This window comes from Agelaius tricolor, unplaced genomic scaffold (genome assembly GCF_023055355.1).
Source record: "Agelaius tricolor isolate 1412-34295 unplaced genomic scaffold, bAgeTri1.0.p SCAF_12, whole genome shotgun sequence".
NCBI lineage: Eukaryota > Metazoa > Chordata > Aves > Passeriformes > Icteridae > Agelaius > Agelaius tricolor.
Genome location: NW_027269272.1, coordinates 18,036,507 through 18,052,853, shown reverse-complemented (window position 1 = coordinate 18,052,853; position 16,347 = coordinate 18,036,507).

Here is a 16,347-nt window from a genome sequence, read left to right as displayed (position 1 = left end):
TGGGCAGCAGGGATGCTGCAGCATGGAGGGTGGGAGCTGCCCTGGTTGAATTTTGGGCTGGTGCCCTGACACCAGTGCCTGGGTGACCTGGGGTGTGCTGCACAGTGGGTACCATGTCGGCAAAACATCTGCCTTCCTTCACTGGGAGGTCAGATGTAAGAGGTGAAGGAGCAGGATGGGTGTCAGGGTGCATGTGGCAGTGGGTCTGCCATCCCAACACACCATCTCCTCCATCCTCCCTTCCTGGGGACAGCCCTCTCCAGGGGAAGAAATTACAGGGCAGGGCAAGCAATGCCACAACACAGCTCCTCTCAGTTGCCCATCCATCCTCTGGAGAATCATCAGTCCTGAGTTGTTCTCAGTTCCTCAGCTCTGCACCTATCTTGGCTTCTCCATCCTTCTCCACAGCACAGCACCCAGCAGACAGGGCATACGTGTGTCCCCAGGTCAACAGAATCATTCCATTGTGTTGTCCCAAAGTGATGGACTGTGCCTACAGCAGAGTGCCCCTGGCTTGGGCATGTGTGGGTGAAAGTGCTGCAGCCTGGGGAAAGGTTTTCCCTGCTCTAAAGCAGGGGCTGCTCACCTGCCCGGCATGGTGGTTTGACAGCCAGCTGCCAACCAGCCGGGAATTGCCTTTGCCTTTGCTGGTGTGCTTAAAAATAACCCACTAGCTTGTCAAGGTTATAAAGAGAGAGAGAACAAATTGCTTTCTGAGTTGATTAAACTGCTCAGCGTGGCTGCGCAGGCGGCGCTCCCCGTACGGCTGGGACAGAGTCTGGCGCGTTAATTTGCGCTCGGCAGTTCCTGTGCTAATAAGGGCTTGATGAGCTGCCTCCTCATACCCTCATCACCGGCCCCTCTGAGCAACAGCAATGCTTGACTAGGCCCTGAGGCAGTTGGGGCACTTTGTCTATTCAAAATGCCCTATTTTTTGTTGCCTTTCTGTTGCTTTTGAGCAGTGCCATGTCCGGAGATGCCCTGGAGCCACTGGACCAAATCTCCGGAGGATTTCAGCAGGTCCCTGCTTCATCCCAGGGCAGCTGAGGGAGTACAGGCAGAAGAACAATCCAAAACTCAGCTGCAAGGAGAAAAACCCACCTGTGGCCACAAATTGCTGCCAGATATTTCTCCATGCCAGTGCAACAGCCGCCCTCACCACTGCGCCGCTCAGCATCACCCCACGACGCTGCCGCCACAACGGGGTCTTCGTGCTTGAAAGAGGTTTCCAAATATAACCAGCCCCTCGCTACCCCCACCCTCCCCCTGCAACTTTCTGGGAAAATCCCTTTCTGCCTAAAATCATCCAGATGTGCTTTACAGCTTGAGGGGAGTTTGTGGGAAAAATACGAGGTTCACTGGATGAGATGTTTCCTGAAGTGTGGGGCTGGGAGCTGGTTCCACTTTGGAGCAGACCCGCGCCGCTCACGCGCCACCACTGCCAGAGCTTGGCTTAGTTAGTTAAACCAGATTGACTTTATCTCTTAATAAGAACTAGGGAATGAAAGTGCTTTTTCTTTTTTCTAAGCTTTTTTTTAATTCATACTCCGTATTGGGGAAAGGCAGAAAAGGATTTACTAAGCAGATTGGTGCTTCCTAGCACTCTGGCTCTGGTGTCCTTCTGGTAGGTGTCCTTTGTGGTTTACGTAGTTCATCAGTTCTGTGGGCTCCTACTGATGCCCTGCACCTCAAAGGGCATCCCAAGGAGCTGACATCAGGGATCCATCCAGGGGCCAAACTGGGGACCAAATTGTGCAAAGCAACCCAGGAGCTGCATCCTTCAACTGATGAAGGAATTTTCAGTGACGACAAAGCAGCAGTGGGTGCAGACCCTGGGGTAGGGGCTTCACATAAATTGTAGCAATTTGCTGGCTCTGCCACTCTAAATCCTGTCTAATTATACCAAGTGCAGCATCTGACATTAATTTGTTACAGTGTGTGTGTATAGAGCACCAGACATTTTGGGGACGGATTTAAGAGCAGTCTTCAGATCTTTGCCCTTGCAATCCACTGCCAGTCACAAACGATTGCATTTGGCCTCCTAGTTACCTGCCTACACTGGAAAATTGGTTGTTTTGAAGTCTCAAATATTATTATTACTTTCATCTACAATCAATTTAAAAATGCAAAATTCAAGGCTGCATTCAGGTATCTTTGGGGGGGGAAAAATAAAAAATAAAAAGAAATATTGGCCCTCTTTGCTCCTAGCTGCCCTTTTCAGTCTCTGAACTGTAAAATAGGATTGACAGTGACTTCGAGACACCAGCAGCAAAGCACAGCCCAGGTCACAAGCCTGCAGAGCACTCTGGAGGGGAGGATGCCTGGGAACCAGGCTGAGGAGTAGCTGGTGTGGACTGAGCCATGCGATGTCAGGTTTTTAACCAGCTTGCTGGAGCTCTTTGAGGATATTACTGCTTTGCTAGATAAGAGAAATTCAAGGGATGTGCTATACTTAGAGTTTCAAAACACACTTGGCATCAGTGCAGATCAAAGCCGAATGGTACAGGCAGCATCCCGGAATAGAAGGTGAAAGAGGGAAAAGATTTGGAATTTACTGGGAGGAAAAAAAAATATGCTGAAACGAACAGCACAAGGCTGCTGAGCTAAAAATAGCAAAGAAGGTATTAGCAGTGGCTCCACACACAAACTGACACTCGGCTCCACTTCCCAGCTTGGGAAGAAACCTTCCCTCCAAGTGAGAGATGCTCGAGGAAAACACAGCAGCCCATGCAGAGTGCACTGCCCCAGCCAGCTCCCAGCTGAAACCAGTGGGACCAGTAAGGTTTGGGCGAACCCCAGCAGGGCGTGCTCTGTGTCAGTCTGTCCCCTCAGCAGCCCATCATGCCCCTGCTATGTCAGGTTATCTGTGCCCCTCCAGCAGCTGTTTCCAATCCCATAAACTGGAACAGTGCTGCTTTGTGAGCTCCCACGCTGGTGGCCAGCCATGGCCAGGGGCTTTTATACAACAACCCTGCCCTGCCCTGGGCTGTGGTGCTGCCACCACCACAGTGGGGATGGGGAGCTCATGCCCTCCCCACGATGTCACCAAGCGCTTCTTCAGCCCTTCCTCTTCCTCACTGCCACTTGGTGCTCATGGCAGCAGTGACAAGTCTGTGCCTTGCCACCCAGGCTGGCTAGGGGAGTCAAGGGAGGGCAAGGTGACCACATCCCCCACATCCCTGTGTGGTACCCCTGGTCAGGGCTGTGCCTTAAGTTTTCCCTACAATGTCCAGCCAGCAAGGAGGAATCACATTCTTTAAAACTACTCTTGAAGCACCACAGTTGCATCACAAACCTGCAGCAGAGCCAGGAGTACTGGGGGAACCCCTCTAAAGCATCAGGGGCTGGGTGACAGGGTTTAGCTGGGGGAGATCAGAGCCAGGGAAAGTCCCATGGAGGGACACCTGTGAGTGATGGATGGCTGGGGCTCCTATAAACAGCTCACATGGCCCTGGCTGCGTGATGGGCTGTTTCTTGTAGAACAGAATGATTTGGACTTGAAATTATGGAGGGATTTGTCTCCTATGTACTCTTCCTGTCCCTCTTCTGCTTGTGGATTCAAAGATGAAAATCATTCTGTCCTCTCTGGGAGGGAGGAGTATTTCTGGAGCACCTCAAGCTACAGCCATGGAGTCCCTCTTCTAGGTTAGTGCAACTGAGCTAATTGCAGCTCTGCGGGGGACAGGCAGTCCCTGCCACACAGGACCCCCTAACTCCTGCTAGGCTGAAAGGGACAAGTCTGCTAGAGCAGAGGTGTCTGGAGCTGGTGACACATTCCCCATGGGTCCCTGGCAGCTCCTCTGGTGGCTGGGAAAGGACTTAATCCTGTACCCCTGCAGCAACACCTCCCCAAAAAGGGCAGAATCCCAGGGTGATGCTGTGTACCATTTCTGAGCATGGACATCCTTAATGCCAGGGCAGCCCTGAGCCAGACCCCATCGCAGGGGTGACAGTTCACCCTGCCACGTGCCTGGCACAGGGGCCTGGAGCGCTGGGGCTGTTCCCTGGGCTGGGGTGGGTGCTGGAGCAGAGGCAGCCGTCCCGGCTCCGCCGCGCACCGCTGGGCTTCCTCTCAGCCGTGCCAGGCTCCTGCCAGCTAAGCCTGAGGTGAGGCATTCACACTGGTATCTCTGTTAATATTGCCATAAAGCAATAAAGGTAACTTGATTGCGGAAAGGCAGGGAGACCAGTGGGTTTGGAGCCGTTCCACGGCACCGCTATTAGAAAGCTCGAAATGAGAGTTATTAAATTACTGCCAGGTACTGCAGGTTTTTCCTAACAGGGAGACTTCGGCTTGGCTCGGAAACTTAAGCTCTGGCTTGTTCAGGTTAATTAAAAGAGAGCTGGACATCTTCCAGGGCCTTGCTTCTCATTCCTGATGGCCACCCCCTCCCCTCCAAGGCATGGGCAGAGTGTGCCACAAGCACCCATGAGCATTACCCCACTGAGGGAGCACTGGGCAGGGCTGACAGCCCAGGGAAGCCAGGCTAGATGTCCTGTAGGATGCTGACCTGAGTGTCACTTGCTTTTGTGCCATCTGTCCTGGGATGCTGTTCCTGGGCCCACGGAGCGTGGCAGGTGCTGGGGCTGAGATCCCTGCCCTCTGTTCCAGGTAGGGGCCTCAGGAACCCAACACAAGTTGCAGCCAAAGGTGTCTGTGATGCTCTGCATTTGCTTGTTGCCCCTGGTCCCCAGCAAATTCCTGATTCCTTTATAGGAAAACAAGGGGCAAGTACAGTACAGTGAGAGAATGGCTGGTGGGAGGCAGGAGGCAGGCAGGCAAAAAATGCCCATGCTGTCCCTCTTCCCACCCTTTTCATTGCATTGCTCTTAGCATCTGACATGTTCATGCTGCTGCACAACTGGCATTCAGGGATTCATGTGGCCTCATCACAGAGAGCAGGAAACAGTGGAAACAGGAAAGAGAGGGCAATTTGGGCTAGGTTTGGAGAGGATTGCCTTCTCTGACCAGGAGCAATTTTCCTTTCACCTGCATTTAGTCATCCCCGCTGCTGCTTTGACTCCTGCCTCAGCCTCTGCAGGTATTTTCCTGCTGCCTCACGGGGTGATGGAAAGTTTTCGGCAGCCCCCTCTCCTTCCCCTGGAGCAGATCACCTGCAGAGTGGCCTTTGTAGGGCTGGGGTGCAGGCAGGTGGCTGTTCTGCCTAGCCCCCTCTGGCTGGGACTACAGACAGAGGGGATGGGGAATCAGGGCTGTGCTGACCCTCCCTCCCCCTGCCTGTCTTTGATTCCCTGGTGCCGGGGAGAGAGAAGAGGGTTCAGGCCCAAAAAGCTCCCATTGTGTTCTTCCAGCATGGCTCTCTCCTGCTCTGCCTGATCTCCAAGCACAGGGGGGCAGAGGCAGTGGCACACCTGAGAGGGGCTGAGCTGGGTCCCCCCCGTTTGTCCTGCTGTCCCTGGGGAAATGAAAAGCAGCCAGGGGTGTGTGATGCAAGGAAGGTGCATCCCACTGCCAATCGAGCACGCCAGACAGGAGGGTATGGGGTGACCCCAAAGTCAGGCTGCCATGGTGGGGAAGGATCCTGTCGCCATCTGCTCCCAAAAACACCTTTGGGAGAGCAGGGAAGACTCCCAACTCTGTGACTCCTCCACCCACCCCAAAACTTCCAGGTGGCAGAGGGTGCCTGGACTTGGGCCCAATACCCTGGAAGGGCTGGGGCCAGGTGTCCTGTGTGTGAGCACTCCCAGATCCCCACAGGACAGCAGGAGGGGGGTGAAAAGGGGTGCTGTAGCTGCTTGCCAGGCCCCAGCAGCCCCCACCCCTCTCCTGCCCTGGCCAGGCAGCCGGAGGTGAGGATAAATGCTGCTCACAGCTCCGTTAGTGACTCAACCCCCCAAAACACTTCTTGGACTCATTTTCCCAGAGAGAGTTTAATGGGGTTTGTCGTGCCAAAACCCCAAGCTATGCCTCACTTTCATCCCCTAATGCAAGCCATATATCAAGAGACACTAACAGAGCAGGGAGGGTTTCTGACAAGGGGATCCTGGGAACAATCAGCCAATACCCCCCTCCCCAGGCTGCGCCCCCCTGTTTTGTGCATTCCTGGTAATGTAAATAGAGAGGCGAGCGCTCGCAGCTCTCTCGGACCCGAGGAGCCCGTCTGGGGACGGCGCCAGCAGCTCTGCTGTCAGTCTGCTCTCCGGGGCTTTGCCTGGTACCGTTTGAAGCGTCTCAAGTATCAGCGTCAGCGCTGTGTCCCTGGAGAGAGCATCCCCGGGGCCGGCAGTGCCCCCGCGCTTTCCCGCTGCATGCACTCCACAGTTAGGAGGTGGGAGGATCCAGCTCAGCCTAAATAGTCCCTTTTCCCCCCTGAAAAGCCACCCATCCTGCCAAAATAGCCTTCCTCCTAGCAGGCCATGAGATGAGGATGGAGGATGCAGCCCCAGCACTGACAGCATCCTGAGGAGCCCTTGGGGCCCTGAGGCCCTTCAGGGTAGCAGCTGCTGGGTCTGCCTCCTTCCACGAGCACCCTGGGCTGCCTCCATGCCCTGGCTCTCATGAGGGGAGAGATGCAGCTTCCTTGCTCCAGCGAGGTGGGGGTGGCTGATGCAGCAGGTCAGGGCTCTCACACTCCATTTAGTACAGCATTGGGTCCTGGGGGGCAGGTGGTGATTTGACACTGGGCACCGTCTCCAGGGGGGGTGGGTGCCCTCTCTGCGGTGTTTTATGAGGCATGGGAAAATCCAGAAGAATAACTTTTCTTAATTTAAACACCCATGTGTTTAAATTGCTTGTTGTGCATGTCAGTAGCATGGGATTAAGCTCTCCTGAAGGATCCTGGTTGTGTATGGCATTGTGTCACTTGGAGGGGACCTGCATGCCAGCCTGGACATGCATTTTTGTTCCCACAAACTTCACTCACCATCCCAGCAGAAACCAAAAGCTTCTTCAGGCAGGGCCAGGGAACCCAACCGGGCACACTTCATCCTTCTAAGGGAAAAAAAAATTCAAGCCAAAAAGCCTCCCCTGGGAGAGTTTCCAAAACAAATCTCAAGCCTTGGCTCACCACACAAAAGCAGGAAACCTCCTGAAGGTTTTCCTTCAGCTTGTCTGGATGAGAATCCCCAACAGCCTTGCAGCCAGGGCAAGGGACATCGCACCCAAGGTGCCACCCTGACCCTCAGGGCAGGAGGAGCAGACACAGCTGGGAGCATCAGGGCGCAGAGGAGGCTCGTGTGCTCAGAGCAGGGTGGGCTCTGGCTGTGATACACTCACAGAGTCCCAGGCCAGCAGGAGAAACCCCTGAGCTCAGGGCCTTGGTGAGCACAGGCAGCCCATGGGACCATGAGTGCCTGGGAGAAGCTCCAAGGAGAGAAGGAGCTGGGATGGTGGCATGCAAGTGGGCTCACCATGAGGAGGAGAAATCCCAGCAGGGATAGGGACCCCTCAGGCCCCTTCCTGTTCCCCAGCCTGCCAGGCAATGGGGACAGAGACTCAATGGATTGGAGCTGCTCCCCTCCATCATCCACATCCCCAGCAAGGCTGCAAGGAGGTCTCCCAAAGCAAAGTGATGCCCCTGAGCTCCCTCCTGACTCTGTTGAGTGTCAGTAATTCAACCAAGGCTGGGGAGAACAGGAGGAGGAGGGCTGCAAACTCCTCATGCAGTGATTGCTCAGGAGAGGCTGCCCCTGGCTGCAGTCAAAGCACTCGTGGGGCAGGAATGGCACTGTACCACCTCATGGCTGAACCAAATGTTCTGAGAAGAGGCCTCTCAGCTCCATGCCATGAGGGGTGTCCCCATGTGGATACCTCCTCTCTGTGGGACCCTTCCCCAGGGACCAGCAACCAGATCAGAGCACCCCTGCCCTGGCTGTCCCTGGCCTTGCCCTCTCCCACGCACCGCAGGGAGTCCTGCCATGGGGCCAGTGATGCTGGGTGGCCCTGGGGGACCCCAGGGAGCGCAGGGGGAGGGGATCTGTGAGGGGTTTATTTGGCAGGAGCAGCCCTCGGCGGCCCCGAGCTTTACGAGGCAGCCGATGCGGCTGCTTCCTTGCGAGCTGCAGCAATAAAGCCTGCCGGGGGGTCAGAGGTGATACCGACTGCTCTTAAGTGGCCAAAACCGGTGGTCTGTGATGGAAACTGAACTTCTAGAGCCATAATCAGAACCAGAGGGGTTAAATTCCGATGGCTAAATACCAAGGACTTAGCCTAAACATCTCTCCCATCTTGCTCGGTCTGTCCCAAACAGGATCCTGCAGCGTGCGGTTGTTTGGGCAAGGTCAGGCTGCTGGCAGGCGAGGTGTGTGTGCCACATCTCCCTGCTGCCTTGGGATCACACATCACCAGTTCCTCCATCTCGGTGTGCTGTTGCACTGGGTAAACACCTCTGCAGTGCTTGGGAAATTTGGAGCGACCTGCAAATGGATGCAGAGTGAAGCATTTGCTGGTTTCAGAGGTCTCCAAAGCACCAGGATGAGGCTGATGCTGGAAACCTGAGCCCTGTAATTGTATTGTTCTGCCTGAGTGATATCTGAAGGGCTGGCTGGTTTGTTTGTGTGTTTGTTTGTAGTGTAACTATCAAAGGAGGTCTCAGCCCTGATGAATGCTGCTTCTAAAAAAGGGCCTGCCCCGGAGCCAGCACCAGCCCTTCTCCAGTCGAGCCACTACACGTCCCCATAAGCATAACCCGTCCTACCAGTGGCGGCTCCAGAGGCATACCAGCATTCCTGTAGGAGTGGGGGATTGCCTGCCGTGCCTGAAAACAGGTTCCAACATCGCTGAGCACTTCCAGGAGAACCCAGAGAAGGGCTCTCCGCAGGGGCCAAGCAATGGGTGAGAAAGGATATTGCCAAAATGTGGCTGTGAAGAGGCAGAGGGAGCAGGGAAGTTGACAGAAGCAGGGCTGAGCAGATGCACCATTGTATTTGCTCACTTGTGGAAAGCTGACAGACACTTCCCTCCCCCCTAGGAAAAACACCAAAGAAATGCAAACATGACCATACATCCCAAGGTCTGTGTGCCAGATAGAGCACAGTCCTCAGAGGAGACCTGGCTGGACCTCTCATGGGCTGATTTTCCTGTTGGCCAGCCCAGTGGGGAGGAGGGAAAGCCCTCAGCAGCATCCAGTGCACAAAGCCACCCCCCACCCAGCACCTGTCCAGGGATCCAGGTACCTCCACCTCACCAGGTCCTGCTTTCTACCCCCAGGCTGTGTGAACAGCCACTGCTCCCTGTGGCAGGAGGTTAGCAGAGGGCCAGACAGGCTGCTGAGTGTTAGCATCAGTGTGGTTTATTACACTCATTAATGATGTGGAGAAGGCAGCATGTTAGCAAAAACGTGACATATTTAGGTTAGTTAAGGCTGAAGGACTTTGCTGCTGTGGGAAAGGATTGCACGAAGATATATGACATTCACCATGGGCCTGTGCAAGATGATGCATCTTGGATAGACTAATCAAGATAATTCACATATATTGTCCTAAATTAATTATAGCCACTAAGTACAAGCCCAACATGTCAATGCAGACAGCTCAATTAACAGCTCTTATTCAATATATGCTGATGGTCAAAAGAGCAAAGAAAAGATTACAATGGGCAGAGAGCACGGAGCAAAGCACTGGAAATATTGCAGTACCGCTGCTTAAATAAATGGCTTTGCCAGCACGTGAGGGAGCAGAGGGTGAGGGTGATGGGCACAGGGCAGTGTGGAGAGAGGCTAAAAGGGGACAACAAGGGACCTTCTTCAGCCCTCTCTTCCTGACAACCTCTTAAAAACAGAATAGATCAAGTATATGAAGCAGATTTTTAAATAGCAAGGGAGAGGGGTGGGAAGAAAAGAGCTATTTTAGAAAGCAAGTGCTGTTTGGGTGGAGCAGGAGCAGAGGTTCCCGTTCGTGCAGAGCAGTGACCCCAGGGCTCAGTGCCCGTGTGCTGGCCAGGGTGTGACTGTTCAAGGAGAAAAGGTGGAAAGAGGAAAAAGATGAGTCCAGCTCTGTGTACAGCGGGTGAGACAAGGACTGACTGCTGCATCCTGGCTTGATAAAGGACGTGGAAAAGTTGGAGAGGGCTCAGGTATATGGGAAACTGCCTCTGAGTGGGAGGTTGAGGCAGGCCCCTGCCCATTTTTCTATCACAGCAGAGATTAGGATGTGACTCCATTGCAGTCAGCACATGCTGAAGTGTAGGGATTTCTCTCATTCAAAAACAAATAATGAAACCCAGTGACCAGGACTGGTGCAGGTCTTGCACCATGGCAGGAACTCACCAGGGCTGTGGACCTCTCTGTCACCCAATCCATGCAGCTGAGGGGCTTCCTGCAGCTTCAGTCAGGCTCCCTTTCCCTGGATTCTCATCAGGAAACCCCAACACCAGGTGCCCTGTGCTGAGGCAAAGGGTTTCATGCCTGAGCCCAGCAGTGGCTGTGGGAAATCTTCAGGCTGATTTCCCTCCTGCAAGACTCCAGCCAGCATCATGCAATCTCTTTTCATTCCTATTTCATGAGATGTGAATAATTAATGAGAACCACAATGTAGGGAGGATAAAATGAATATATAGATGTATACATATACTCATACACATGCATATATAGTGTTAGAAATAATCAAGGCTCAAATATATAGGGAATGTTGTGGTACAGCAGCCGTGAAAATGTCGGCTAAAGAGCAGGAGCACAACGGAGCCTTCCCAAACAGCCCAGGAGCTCGTCACAGGCAGAGGCATCTCCCCCAGCTCTTCCCCAGAGTTGTGCAGGGCTGTGCAATGCCACAGGGAGGGCAATGCCATGGGCTACTCCTGCATTGCCCTGGGGAAGGGGTGAGATCTTGGTGAGTGCCTGTGCTGCAGTGGGAGGTGAAGCCCAAGGAAGGCTGAGAAGCAGCATCCTGGGAGCTGGGATTCTGCATCCCTGGGAGCTGGGATTCTGCATCCCTGACCAAACCACCCTCCACAGCCTCTCAGCAGCCATCCAAGCCCTGTGCTGGGTCTGTGTGCAGCCTCTCACCAACCACAGCCAGCAAACAGGCAACTGAATTGTATGTGTGAAACCCAGAGACTCTCCCTTCAACTGCACAGAAAATCCCATCACCTGCTGCATCCGGCTCCCAGCCACCAGCCAGGCCTGACCAGTGCTAATTGGCAGTCATTAATTAGCCTTCCAGCAGGCTCTCACCCTGTGGACTTGCTGACAGAGCCCATTGCAACCTGCTGATGCAAGAAGAGAGCTGGTGTCCCCCTGCCCCATGTGGACTGCTGGAGCCTGCCCTGAGGAGGGGAGAATCCCCCAGGCTCACCCCAGCCTGGGGCATGGGGACAGGGAAAGGGATGGGGACAGGGAAAGGGACGGCTCCTGCTGCCAACCCACAGCCCCACTCTCTGGGGTGAGGCACCAGAGTCATGGAAAACCAGCTGCCTTCCATGAAGCTTCTCTGAGCTAACCTGGAATGATCCTGTGGTGCAGTTCCCTGGCTGCTATTCCAGCTCGGAGCTGAGCCATGGCAGAATGGAGGTGGGGCAGACACAGGGGACAGGGAGAACTAAAAAATTGTATGATGATGTAGCTGTGGGTGACAGTTCCTGAGCTCAGTCATCAGCGCGGTCACAGCTTCACTTGCCCAGGACATGGAGCACTTGGGCCACCCCCAGAGCCCTGGACCATGTTGCATAAAGCAGATTTATAGGGCCTTTGCATCCCAGGAATTGGCCCTCATGGCCCACCCTGACCCAAGGACTTGGCCCCTTGTAACAGGAGGGTCTATGCTGGCAGGGTGTGTGGGGTCCCCACACAGGGACAGCAGGGATGCATGGCCACACTGTCACTGTCACCTGCACCCCCGCCAGGCCCTGTGTCCTGGTGGCACTTGAAGCAATGGACATGGGGACTCCATAGCTCTCTTGACTGCATATTCCCCAAGCAAAGCATGTGGGGCCATGCCTCAGCCCCAGCCATGAGCTGGCTTCATGGTGGGACACAGACTGCATCTGCTCCAGCCTGAGAGGTGGGTGCTTTCCTCGTTGTCCCTGCCGTGGATTTCCAGCTTTTGAATTTCCTTCACCCCAAAAATACCATATTATAAATAAACCCCCAAGAGTCCTCCTCTGCACAGTGTCCTGCCTAGTGCCAGCTCCCTTTTCCATTAGCTCGTGCTCCCACCACAGCAGGGACAACGTGTCAGGTTGGCATCACCAGCAGGACAAGGTTTGTCAGCCCTTGGGCTGGCCCCAGCCTGGCTGTACCTGCACCGGGGCTGGGGACAGGCAGGGGCAGCCCACGGCCAGTCCTGCCCATCCTGCCTTTTATCCACAATCGGTGGCTCCCATTTCCCAGGTCTGATTTATCACCCCACGTTTTATAAATGGGTCATTTCCCATCCCCAGCCCGAGAGACAATTGTGATGGGCCCTGGCACCGCGCCACGAGCTCCTTTCAACTTCATAGCGAGTTCATCAAAGGCCTGGGACACCATTTCCCCAAACAGTAAAAGTGTCAGGGAAAGAGGCGTGTTGGGAAGCCTCGGTGACAGCCAAGTGCTTAATTAGTGGTAATGCAGAGTTTACAGCCCCCCTCACCACCCCCCCTGGCCCCTTGTTTCTGGGAAGGGTGTGAAGGGTTAGACAGGTCTCTCTGCTGCTCAGTGACCCGTGATGTCCCTGCAGCAATACAGCAATACAGCACTGCCAGAGGGGATGGGGACATCCCAGCCTGGCTGCTGGGACGAGGAGGAAGACAGGGAGGGATTGGTTCATGTGGCACTCACTCAAGAGCATCCCCGTCCCCTAGGTCCCACTTGTGCTACAGCCCATCCCAGCACCCATAGGTGCCCTGCATCTGCAGGCATTCTCTTTTCCCTGGCTGCTGGGTGCTTGGGGAATATGTGGGAAAGACCCACTGCAGGCTCAGCAGTGGAAAGGCTGTGTCCCACCCACCCATCCTCATCCCAGCCACAGTCTCCTGGCTCCTGTGATGCCTTGCAGTCCCATGAGACCCAGTGGCAGAGCACTGGGCTGGTGCAGAGGCTGTGTACCACTGTCACATCCCTTTCATTCCTCTTTTTCCTCTCTTTCTTTTTTCCCAGAAATCACCTTCCTGCCTGTCACACTCCCTGCCTCTCTCTGGGCTGTTTTTAATGTATCCTTTTGGCAACAGAGCAGAGGGAGCTGAGCATGGTGAGTGGCATTCAGAGCAGAGCATAAGTATTAACAGAGCTGAGGGCATTACAATGTTGGCGCTCACTCTCTCACAGCTTCCGTAATAAATCCAAACATCAGCCAGGACTTTTAGCCCTGATGGGAAATTTAGCAGGGACTTGTTTCTGACTCCCACAGCCACCAGACCCATCCTCTCATTGTTGATATTTCTGGGGGTCAAAGTTTCCATCAGAAGTTGCAAAATACAGGTAAGGATCAGAAAGAAAATCAAGATGTTTGGCAATGCAAGGATTTATCCATTCCATACATGGGTGCCCAAGGCTCCCAGGGGAGTGGATCACCATGGGGAGTGGGTCACCTGGGGAGCACTGCTGTCACTGCAAAGCTGGTGGTACAGGGAGCAAGCAGAGAGGCCTCTATGGTCACTTGGTCAGCGAAGTGCCATGTCCTGCACTAAGATGAAGCTGGCCCCAGCCAAAGCAGCACCTCTGTGACTTGGTTTCGTGCTTGTGAAGGTGCCACATTACCCTCTGAGGACATGCATGTGGCCAATGGGGATGAACAAGGTGATGGACTGTACCATGGCACTGCTTGCTCTCCAGGTTCTTCATCCCCCCAGGGCTGGAGCAGTGCTGTGCTGATACAAAGCAGATATAAAACTGATTTTCATTAGGGAGGAGCACCAGGTTTCATGGTGGGGCCCTGCTTGCACCCAGCAGGGCTCCGATGCCAGCAGCTCTGCCCACTCCCCAGGCACGTTCCCCATGCTGGGTGACAGTGGCATCTTCCCACCACACCCACAGCACACAGCACCCAGATCCACGCTGGGACGGGATGAGATCTGCGATGGACCTCATCCCCACACACAGGACTGCACCACCCTCTGCACGGAACATTCCTGCCTGGATGAGCCCACAAAGGGAGCTGGCAGCTCCCTGGCACATCCCACCAGGCCATGGTTCCCTGCTTTGCCTCCCTGAGTTCCTGAGTGCTGGGCTCTCCCCCCGCCACCCTCCTCGGCACGGCTGGGGCCTTGCAGCTACAACCAGGAAACTATAAAACTTTACAGAGTGCGGCTGGAGAGAAACAGGAATTGCTGCAGTGACTGCCAGAAGGGCCAGCGTTAGATTCACAAGATTTTCCAGGGCTTGGACTCGCCAGGAAGGGATTTATCCACCTAGGAGGAGCTGTAAAAACTAAAATTAAATTCTTCATCTTGGAAAGGGTGGGGGGAGAGAATGAAGAAATTGCTTGACCTCCCCCCCAAAATGCTCTCCTGGAGGCCAGGAACCTGAGGAGATGTGGAGCACCCATGGCTGCACCTGTGCCCAGCCCCTGGCTGAGGGGTCCTGGCACGACAGGGGTCCCTGGCACTGCTTGTCCTGGCGCCCACATTCAGCACCCCTCCAGTATGACCATCCTTTAGGGCATAATCTGGAGGTCTATGTGGATGCCATGGAGGAGGGTTGAAGTCAGTGTCCTCTCCCTGGCCCCATTCCCCATTAGTCCACCCCACGTGCTGCCATACCTGCTGCAAGTGGAAATGGTGCTGGGCATGATGTGGGAGCAGTCTGGGACTCCAGCAAAGAGTAAGCAGGGATGTTCCACCTGGCATCCCAGCAGCTTCACTGGGGTAGTTTTCCATGGTGTTCTGGCAGTTATTAAGCAGTTAGAAGGAAAAAAACATACTGCCCTGTGGATTACAGAGATGTGCCACAGCATCATGGGTTCCCATTGCAGGACACAAAGCAGTACCTGGCTGGGTCAGGAACTGCTGCTCTCTGAGGTGGTGCAGCTGATTTGGGGACCACACCTGGCCTCCTGCTGCCAAAGGACAGGAGATCCCTTCCTGTGCCAGAAGCACCACCTCTCAGCCTGGGGGTATTTTGGGACTCAGCACAGTTCCTTGTGCACCTTTCTGCCTGTCAGCCTTCCCTGACTTCTCCTCCAGGCAGGTGTGGGGTGGGCAGATCCTCCCTCACCACCCTTCTCCTCCCCATCCCACCAGGCTCACATGGAGGTGGTGGGTAGGGGCACAGCAGGGTCACCCAGCCACAGCCTGCTGAACAGGCCCTGTCACCCACGGGCTGCTGGGGCAACACAGCTCACATTCCTCTACACCTCCTCACTGGGTTTTTCCCAGTATAATGGTGCACATTAATGCTTTTAGGAAAAGCCCACAGGCTTTGAGTGCTATTTCCTATGTCAGGGAAGCCAGGAAGGCCAGGACAGCACCCTGGTCAGTGTGCTGCAGAGAGGGCTGTGCTGTGACAGGCTCTTTTCAGGAATTTTGCACTCTTAGGTGATGAATCTTATGTCACTGATCTCTTTCCAACCAGCTGAATCCTTGGAGCCTTGAAGCCTCACTGCTGAGCAGCATGGGAAAGCATCCCAACACAGGGAGAAGTCAGGCTGCTCCTCCAGACGTGTGGAGGCAAAGATCAAACAAGGCTCACTTGGAAACCTCAGCAGAACTGTGCCAGAGGACACAAAGGATGTCCGGGTCATGCCAAAGCTGCAGCTCTGCCACTGCTGGCTCCCAGGAAGAGCCAGGCTGTGCTGGGGCCCTAGCAGGTCCATCTGCCTGGCTGGTGGAGCGAAGCATGGCATGCCAGCAATTTGTTTTGTACTCAATCTTTCAGGCTGGAAAGCCAAGGGAAACCCGAAGATGTGAAGTTTATGTGCAAAATCCCATCAGCTGAGTGCCTGGCTGTTCACAGTGCCACGTCGCTGGCTTCCTGCCCCACTGGGACACCCAGGTGCTGTTTTGCAGATGGGCTTTGAGGCAATTTTCCTTTATTCCAATTTTTTTGCCCAGAATAAATTTTACACCAAAAGCATGGAAGCACTGCTGAGAAAGTATGTATCAGGGAATGCTCTTTCATTGCTTATTCTGGTTTTCTTTCTATTTTCCGCTTGTCACTGCCAGTGCAGGCTCTTAAAATAACTGGCTACTTTAAACCATGCTCCTTTGTTCCCTGGCTGAGCACCGCTGGCTGCCAGCTGGAGAGAGAGGGAGGTGAAGTGTCAGGGCCCTGCAGAGAGTTTTAAAGGAGGTTTGTGGTGATGGGGACAGTGCGTTACACCCCGAGTCCGAGCTGCTCTCTCCCTTGTTACCAGCAGGGCCCTTTCTTGTGGGATTTCCCAGGGAAGCACTGAGTTTGCAGGTTCTCAGCTGGTCCCCTCTCTGCCACCACCCAAACTTCATCCAGGCTCCAGGGGGGCCGGTGTGGGTCTGTACCC